The following is a 9,054-nucleotide window of genomic DNA, read 5'->3' as shown; positions in this document are numbered from 1 at the left end:
TCCCGGATGGCCGAACTTCTCACCCTATCTCTAAGGGAGAGGCCAGCCACCCTTCGGAGGAAGCTCATTTCTGCCGCTCCGTGAATCGCTACCTTATCGTGGTGGAGGGGTTTGTGTGTCACAGGGATCCCAGGGGCTATGTTGTCTGGGGGCTTTTGCCCCCTGGTAGGGTCTCCCATGGCAAATTGGTCCTGGGTGAGGGACCAGACAAAGAGCGATTCAGAAGACCCGTATGAAAAGAACATCGAGGGAACAGTTTACCCTGCCCGGGATAGGGTTACCGGGGCCCCGCCCTGGAGCCAGGCCCGGGGAGGGTGCCCGAGGGCGAGCGTCTGGTGGCCGGGCCTTAGTCCATGGGGCCCGGCCGGGCACAGCCCGAAGAGGAGACATGGGCCCATCCTCCCGCAGGCCCACCACCCGCAGGAGGCGCCATAGGGGTCGGGTGCAATGTGTGTCGGGCGGCGGCCAGGAGCGGAGGCCCTGGCGGACCGATCCCCGGCTGCCAAGACTGGCAATAGACTTCAATACTTGAAATACTTGCAATTCCTTTGTATTCTTATTCTTATTTATTCTATTTATCCCTTTTTGTATTTTTTACTTTTATTTTGTGTTTTTGTAACATGTATCCTGCCATTTCTAAAACTCATGATTAACCGTATAATTGTTTCCACTGTTGCTGCATACATAGCCGTGACACATGATGATGATGATGACCCCGACCTGTTGGAGCATGAAGACTTTGTGTGATTAATGATGGTGTGATAGAAACTGTACAACAAGATGTTACATACTGATATCTCACTTGAAAGTTATACTGACAACAGGAGGGAATGTCAATGGAAAATTGTACTTAGTAGTCAGTATAAGCTTTTAATGATATAAGTTTGCATATGATAGAATACTGTATGTTGACCTTTTGATGACTTAGACTGTTGTCCACTACAAGACTGTTTTATAAATTCTTTCTCACAGCGATAATAGCTGAACAAGCAGGAAGAGGACAGCTGGATACATTTATCTGCGCTCCCTAACAAGAAGAGGGGCCGCGTCCTTCTGAATCTCACAACACACACACATACACCTGAACCACTCTTATCTTCACTCCCTACGCACTAACATTCCGGAACGGAATGTTCCAGTAAGATAGCCACATACTGTTGTATAGTCATTTTTCTGAGAAGAGCGAAAATACGCCGCCCTGTTGTGTGGGCACCAGTGACTATAAATGCACGAATAAAGAGGTACACTGTGTGACTGTCACTTGAGACTTCACCCATGTACATGTGATTAAGTATTTTGTCTCACTGTGTTTCTGTTTATATTTGCAGTTTGCCATTTGGGATTTTCCCTTAACATTGCTTAAAGACGTTTCACCTCTCATCTCTCTTCTTCAGCTCTACGGTCACTTTGTGGAGAGTCCCAGATTTAGGCCCTATGGGAGTGTCCCCCAAAAGGGACATGGACCCCCTATTCATCCTCTACTTAATCACACGAGTCAAGGTGTAAAAACGGGTATAGGTCGCAATCAGCCAAGTTTCGGGTGAACTCACTGTGAACCTAGCCCCACCCTATCATGTGATTTCCTGAGGTCAAAAGGCCCAGGATGTGAGTGGGCGTTAAGGCGTCTGGAAAGGGATCCTGTAATTTGGTCTCCATCCTCGGGATCAGACATTTGTGGACACACAGATGTGGCTGAGGAGGTGGAGGGCCCCTCATCATGGGAAGTAGCAGAGGGTGCTCCAAAATATTTCAGAAGTGCTCCTGAATAGAAACCCAGTATGAAACTCTGAAACATGCAATTAATTAAACATGCAAATAATTAAAACAAACATATCATTTTGCACCGTTTATCAAATACTCAGAATTATATGTATAAAAAGCATTTAATGAATATGACAACGTCATTGTTTGGAAGTCATGCATTACTTTGTAATTAGAGTAAGATAACTTTCCGAGGTAATACAGCCTAATAGTGTAAGAAACAGCCATTATAATTCATCATACACTGAGAATAGGAGACAAATCAACAACACACCTCTCCTAATGTAATAAATACAATAATGGCTAATTATCATTATATTATATAATATTACTTCAGTGTCTACTGTCTGTCTACTGTTTACTATCAAAGCCAAGTGGCTAACAAACATAACATTAGTAAACATAAGCTTAAACATAAACATAAGTTTGTCACTATCCCTACTAATGAATGCGATCTTGTTTCAGGATACACATCATACATAATACCTGCCATTATCCAATCACACCTCTGCTTCCCTTTATATTTTGCTTGTTTCTCCTCCTCTTCTTCTGTCTTTTTTCTAAACCAAGCACCTGATGGCTTTGACCTCTTCTTGTGCATCTTCCGGTATTCATTTTGCTCTCCAATATCAACACCCAACCCCAACTCGAGAATCAGCACCAATTAACAGACCTCCGCCTTACTGCAGACTCGGTTTGTATTAGGTTTTTTCTGCAATTTCGTAAAGTCTAGAAAAAAATTGATTGTGACATAATGGGCTTGGATTGACAATATTATGAATGAAATGTGCTTTATTTGGAAGCAACCCCCCCCCCCTCGCCGTTTCTACAGGGTATGTGTGAGCAGCACGCAGGCGCAATGAAGGCCCTCGCGCACACGTATATGTGGGTTTTTTAAGTCTGTATCATGATGTCTGCTGCTTCTGTGTTTGTTGTAGATGCCACTCCAACCAGAGAAACCGCCCAAACCCCACCCTCATTCCCCCGCCGCCGCCCCGCCCGTATCGTCACTCTGCGGCAAGTAGCAGGCGCACCTCGCAAACGGAGGGCGCCCTTACTGGCCACAAATGGACAACAGAAGCCCAATCGGTTCCCATGCAGTCCCCAAAATGCGCTCGCACGATGTCGGGGCAGTTTTTTTTTTTTTTAAACTGCGTGTATCCGATTGAAGAGGCTCAAACTGCGGGTTAAACAGAGAGGTTCTTACCGCTGACGAGGAGCAGCAGCAGCAGCATCTTCATCCTCCTTTAGTCCCGTGAAATCCCCACGGAGCCGCTCCCACACACTGCTCCTCCTCCAGCTGTGACTCTGACCGCAGGTTAGTTTCGGTTTCACCGGAAGTGTCGGTGAGTCAGACGGTCAGTGTTCTGTGTCAGCTGTTAACGTTTGTGGAGCTCACAGAAACATGAAGCTTCAGCTGCTCTGGCCTCCTCTCTGCTTCTGTTATCTACGCTCACCTGCCACTTTATTAGGCACACCTGTTCAACCTGTTGGTGCTGTGTCAGTGTTACTGATGGGGCTGTTTGTTACTGGGTCACATGGTCACTGAATCTGGCACCACACAATAATATATTCCAAATACATTTACATTAGGATTGAACCACACGATCTGCCTCACATCTCCACTGAGTCTCCTGATATTATTGATCTAATTATCAGTAATTAGGCTGGCATTGATCTGTACATTCATCTGAAGTCAAATTAAAAATCATCCACAAACTTATTAAGAAATCTAAGAGATGAAGTTTTCAGTTCTTCAGTGCTGTTTTATTTCATGTTCATTATTGTTCTCATACACATGGACCACAGTAATAACACTCACGAACATCCAGATTCTGCAGCATCTGTGGGAGCCTGCAGAGATCTCACACTGTGAGTGAGGACACCCAGCCAGCATGGAGCTCATTTCAGAGAAGATACTTGTTAACACAAGTTGTAAAGTTTGTGTGCGGTCTTCTGACTGTTTGGTTGAAAAACAAAAATTAAAGCTTGTCTGTTAGAACATGTGCTGCAGCAACAAACAGCAGCTAAAGACTGAGAATCCAGCTGTGAAGAACAATACACCACATGGACCCTTTAATCAAACCCTCACCCACTTTAATCTGCCTTTTATTAAAGCCTTGGTGTTTCACTGGTTTGCAATAAAAGGTAGAAACACTGCTGGTAACTTTAAAGTCCTGCTTTTTTTGTCATAGTTCCTGTTCTTTGTTACTATTTATTAACCACAATAATCCAAAGGGCAGACAGTTTAACATCTTCAAGTTCACATTCACAGGAAATAAACAGAGACAGATGCATGAGGGGTTTATTTTCATGTTTTTTAGTTTAAAAAAATACATTTTGGGCTTCATTATAATTATTCTTGATATTTTTCCTAAAGATGTGTGTTTAAATTTTGTAAGACAGCCAGGCCTTCAAACAAAACACTTAAAACTCAGCTGGTTCCTAAAACCCTGATACACAGCACATCACCTCTGTGCTGTGTGCTTTACTGCAGCATGTATCAGTAATAACAGACAGATAACTGGATCCTGATGATGCATGGGGATGGCTCCATCAACCCCATGAAGACATACTCATAGTTGGAGAACTGAGAAACCTGACTTCAGGGTAAAAACCCAGTTTTCTTCAGACTACAAGCCCAGAAAGAACACAAACTCACTCTATGTACAAAATGCTTTAAGTGTTGATACTATCTTGGCAACATTTAGTTATTTTCTCTGGACCGCAGTGTGTCCAGAATGAGCTTAAAGATCTATAAAGCTGAATAGGTATAATAGATAAACAACTATTCTAGTCACAGATCAAGGCATCATCATTTCATTGGAAACTAAATTTTATTGAGTTGTTACAAGTGTGAATTTAAAGCAGGCAGGTTGCTCTGTTCTTTGATTTGGTACAATAGAGCCCAGATTACTGAGGGAAAAGCTTGAGAGATGTGGTATTAAATGGCATTACATCAGTATGTACAGAGCTGGTCCCTAATTTGTTTGTGTTGTGCACAAATGATGCACAATGTGTCTAAATGGTTAACACCTTATTTGCTAATGGCACTGCTTTAAATTGCTGTAGTGAAAGTCTGGGATGACTTTTGAATGCAGTGGTAAAAAACTGAAAGTTTTAAAGAAATGGTTTGACATGAATAACGTGAACATCACAAACACATCTGCACTTCGTTTGTGTGAGAAACTGCAGAAAAAACGAAAAACAATCCTATAATGCAAATTTGCAGAGAAAACAGCATGTGCATAAAAATAAACTATTTAAAGCAGTGCAATTTGAGTTCTAAGCATCCTAGAAACTATTCAGAAAAGCATAGAGTCAAACATGACCTTTAAAAACACCAGTAAAGGCTTATAAGGCCTACAAGTAAAAAACTAAATTTTCCGCGAAAATGACGTCACTTCCGGTTTCGGGGAGGTATTGGCGAACATGCGATAGTTCACCTGCAAATCTAAAAGTTTGCAGATTCCCATATGGAAAAGAAATAGAAAATACATATAAAAGACTTGCATAAGATGTGGCCTACTTCATATAGTGAATCATATAAGGCTTATATGATTTACTCATGAAAGTGGCCACTTTCTCATTACTTTCATATATCGTTTTAGTAAGTATCCAAAACATACAAGTTTCATTTATATAGTTTTTCATGGGATCTTATATCTGTTTTCACTTTTGTATGCTTTTCAAACAAGTTTCACACAAGACAGATACAAACTTTATCAGATTTATATATATCTTTTCCATATGGGTTATATCTATCAAGAACCAGTGGTATGTGTGAGATTTGGACCCAAAAGTACACTCAATACATGTTGAACTATTTACAAGATTTATTTACAAAATGTGAACTCAAAAACTAGAATATGACAGGAGCAGGAGGGCAGGCAGGTGAGCAGCGTGAGTATGGATGGTTTGTGCACCGACTATAGTATTGGAAGTGAACAGAACCAGTGCTGGAGAGAAAGCATGGCAGGAGGAGAATCTAATGGAGCTGCAGACAGAGAAGCAACATTAGACACAGAACTGACGAGCATGAAGCTGAACACGAGGAGGCCAAGTTACCACTGATGGTAGCAGGACAAGCTGGCGAACACTGGCATGCGGCGCTGGTTTAAAAAGCCTCCTGCTGATTGCCCTGGGACGAGGAGCAGGTGAGATGCTAAAAACTAAACCCTAGAAGATGGAAGATGGAACTCTTCTCACAGACAGGAAAAACTCCAGACACTTCCATGGCACATGACAATATCTGTGTGAGCAGGATGGAAGCAGTCAGTTTCCATATGTGTGACCCCTAAACTGTGCAAACCTGAGATGCTGTTTTAAGCAGTTATTTAAAGACATTATGTTTGCAACAAGGGCTTGTACTACATATGAAATTAAAAGGGCATAAACTGGGTTGAGTTCAACAAAATTCAGCTGAATGAAATAAATGATAAACATAACTATAACACAGCTGCATGAAACAGACTTACAAGGCAAAGAAAATCATACAAATGTTTTTATCTATGTGGAAAGGTCAGACTAAAACTTTATGTGGCCCGTGTTCTTCTTATTAATGATATAACCTACTTCTTCCTAAAAGGAAACTTATCATTATCTAAAATTCAATGCATTTTATGTGCCTCTTGTTTAGCCTACAACATTATAGCCTGAGGGATGATGAAGCTCCGACTGAGACAGTCACTCAAATCATGTGGAGAAATAGTCCTGACAATGTCAGTAACTAGGATGGCAGGGAGTTAGATGACTGGAGAGTGAGATCAAGTAAAAAGAAACACAAAAATGTGATCAGCTCAAAATTAAAATGCACGACTGTCTTAGATATATTAATGTCTCAGTGAAGAGCTGTTTCTTAGCTACAACGTTGTGATTAAGTGTTAAACTAGGCATGATAAAATTATACACAGACATAGAAAATGTTTTCTGTGTGAGCAAAGAAAGTTGTTCTAGGAAGCCAACATATTTTCTTTGTTGACAGTCACATCTCTGTAACAGTGCTTTTGTGGTTTTTGTGTACATGTCATATCTGTGCACAAAGTAGAGATGTGAAGTGAAAGGGAATGTGGCTGCTACGCTGTTGCTGTATTTGTACTGATGTCACTGATGATAAGGGCAGTACTGTAAGGAGTGTGGTATAATAGGGCCGACATAGAAATCAGGGTTCATTTATCCTTTTGTTGTTGTGGCTCTTTTTGTCGTTCCCTTTTTGGTTGATCCTCAGCTGCATTTACCGTTTGCTTTTGTATAACCTTTTGCTTGACTGTAATGGAACTTAAGTAGGTCCCTCTGACCCGCTGGCAGAGCAAACCTCCTTTCTTTCATCTCTCCTCCTCTAGATACTAATGTTCAACAGGAGGCAAAAAGGTAAATCTGGTGTTTAGAGGCAAGTAGTGAGGTATTCATCCCATTCAGCCAGAGGCTTCATCACCTGTATGTGTCAGCTGTCTCTAACCATTGATCCTCTAAGGTGGACAGTGAGTCGAGTCTTTGAGTTATCCAACTATGGTTTTAGCTACCATAACTGGATAGTGCAAGTCTCTAATTCACACCTGTATTGATGTGATCATTAGATTTTGAGATCCACTAAAATCATCCAACAATGGAGATGAATAAAAAGTTCTTTTTGATTCAGTGTTTGATATCATTTTATTTGTTTAGCCTTTGTTTAGACATCAGTCTTTTGGTGGGTTTTTATTTTTGTTTGTTTGTTTGTTCATTTTGTTTTGTTTTTTACCAAACTGGGAGCATCTAATGATGTGCCAAATAAAGTGGCAAAAATATCTTCATTATTTTATGTGTTATTTGGATAATGATGTCAATTTAGTTCATAATTGTCACAGATGAAGGTCAGATCCAATTTTATGACCAATTAAAATTTTCACACACTTTTTTCTGCTGCTGTACTAAATTGCGCACAGAGGTGAAGCTCGTGTGACATTTATTGTGGGAGTATGGAAATTTTGCATACATATCACACACTTTCTAATAATGTTTCCCTAACTATTAACCAACTTCAGAAACTTTCATTCATTATCTAGTGTTGCAGACGATCAACTGTGCCTGAACCACTGCAGGTTAAGCAACTGACCACTCAGTAGTCAGGTGAAGAAATATGGTAAACTGGAATATAAAAACAGCGGACCTGTACAGCTCGAGGAAACTCACTATCCAGATTTTCCAAGTTTTTGCTGCTGCAAACAACCTTTTCTGTTTCTTTCTTTCTCTTTCTCTGAGGATATAGTACAGAACTCCTAATGATATCTTCTTCCATGATGATTTATCCTCAAAAAATGGTTTTCAGTCTCCCTAACTGAAACTGGACAACATGTGAAGCCTGAATGCAAAGACAGCTCACAAGATCTCGTCTCTGTAGACAGACTTACACGTGCCATGCTGACCTGTCATGTGGCTCATTTCTCTTTGTTGTTTCAGGTGATGTTGGCAAAAGATGTAGTTAACAAATCATCTTTTTTGATAGATACATTGGGTAAAAATATAAGGATTATTCTTATTTAATCATTTAAATCTTATTTAAGTACAAATAATTCTGATATACTTTGCACTGAGTTTATAGCTCATATCTGTTTTGCCTCTGGTGTCTCTTTGAGGTGTAACATTCACTTGTAAATAAACGGGAGTTCTCACAATTGCAGTTCACACCTTTGTGACTTTTTCTGCAGCACATACATTGCTAGGGTGTGATGTTCACACCATAAATAAACCTTCATCCACAGTGTGATGTGTGGACAGCACGCCTTTGCTCAGAGTCATATTATGAATTTGTTCACATGCAGGGTTTATGTCGTGTGAGCAATGGCCTCATGTTGATTTACTTATAGAAACATAATAAATAAATGTCATAAATAAAAGAAATACTTTACCATTTCCTAGATGGCAGCAGTATGATCCCGAGTGAGTGGGGTTAGCAGCAATACGACTGGCCTTCCTTTGCAGTCTGCTAGCGTATACTGTCTGTTAACTGTCCCCCGACAATCTGCTGGGCAGCTTTCAGCTCCCGGGCCAAGTCTTTTTTGTCCTGGACTGTGCAGCTACATACCACACAGTCATGCTCTGTCGATCACGGCTCTGTAAAAGTTCTTGAGCAACTGGGGGAAGAGTCCAGCTCTCTTCAGTTTCCTGAGGAAGAAGAGTCTTTCTTTGGTCTTCCTCACCAGAAAGGCAGTGTTCAATAATCAAGTCAGATCCTACTGGACCTCCTGTAGTCTACTATGACCTCTTTGGTCTTGCTGGTGTTAAGCACCAGCAAGACCAAAGACCAAGACCACC

At 41.0% G+C, this 9,054-nt stretch overlaps 1 long non-coding RNA gene across 1 annotated transcript; it reads right to left on the bottom strand.

The window, feature by feature from the left end:
• Window positions 1-1,131: 1,131 nt before the first annotated feature.
• On the bottom strand, window positions 1,132-3,347 carry LOC112844767 (uncharacterized). Its single transcript, XR_003217520.1, has 2 exons — window positions 2,969-3,347; window positions 1,132-1,761 (listed from the first exon to the last, which is right to left on the bottom strand). It is a non-coding gene; the product is annotated as an uncharacterized LOC112844767 (long non-coding RNA).
• Between the last annotated feature and the right edge of the window lie 5,707 nt (window positions 3,348-9,054).

This window comes from Oreochromis niloticus, unplaced genomic scaffold (genome assembly GCF_001858045.2).
Source record: "Oreochromis niloticus isolate F11D_XX unplaced genomic scaffold, O_niloticus_UMD_NMBU tig00001486_pilon, whole genome shotgun sequence".
In the NCBI taxonomy this organism is placed as follows: Eukaryota; Metazoa; Chordata; class Actinopteri; order Cichliformes; family Cichlidae; genus Oreochromis; species Oreochromis niloticus.
This window is presented reverse-complemented; position numbering and strand designations above follow the sequence as displayed.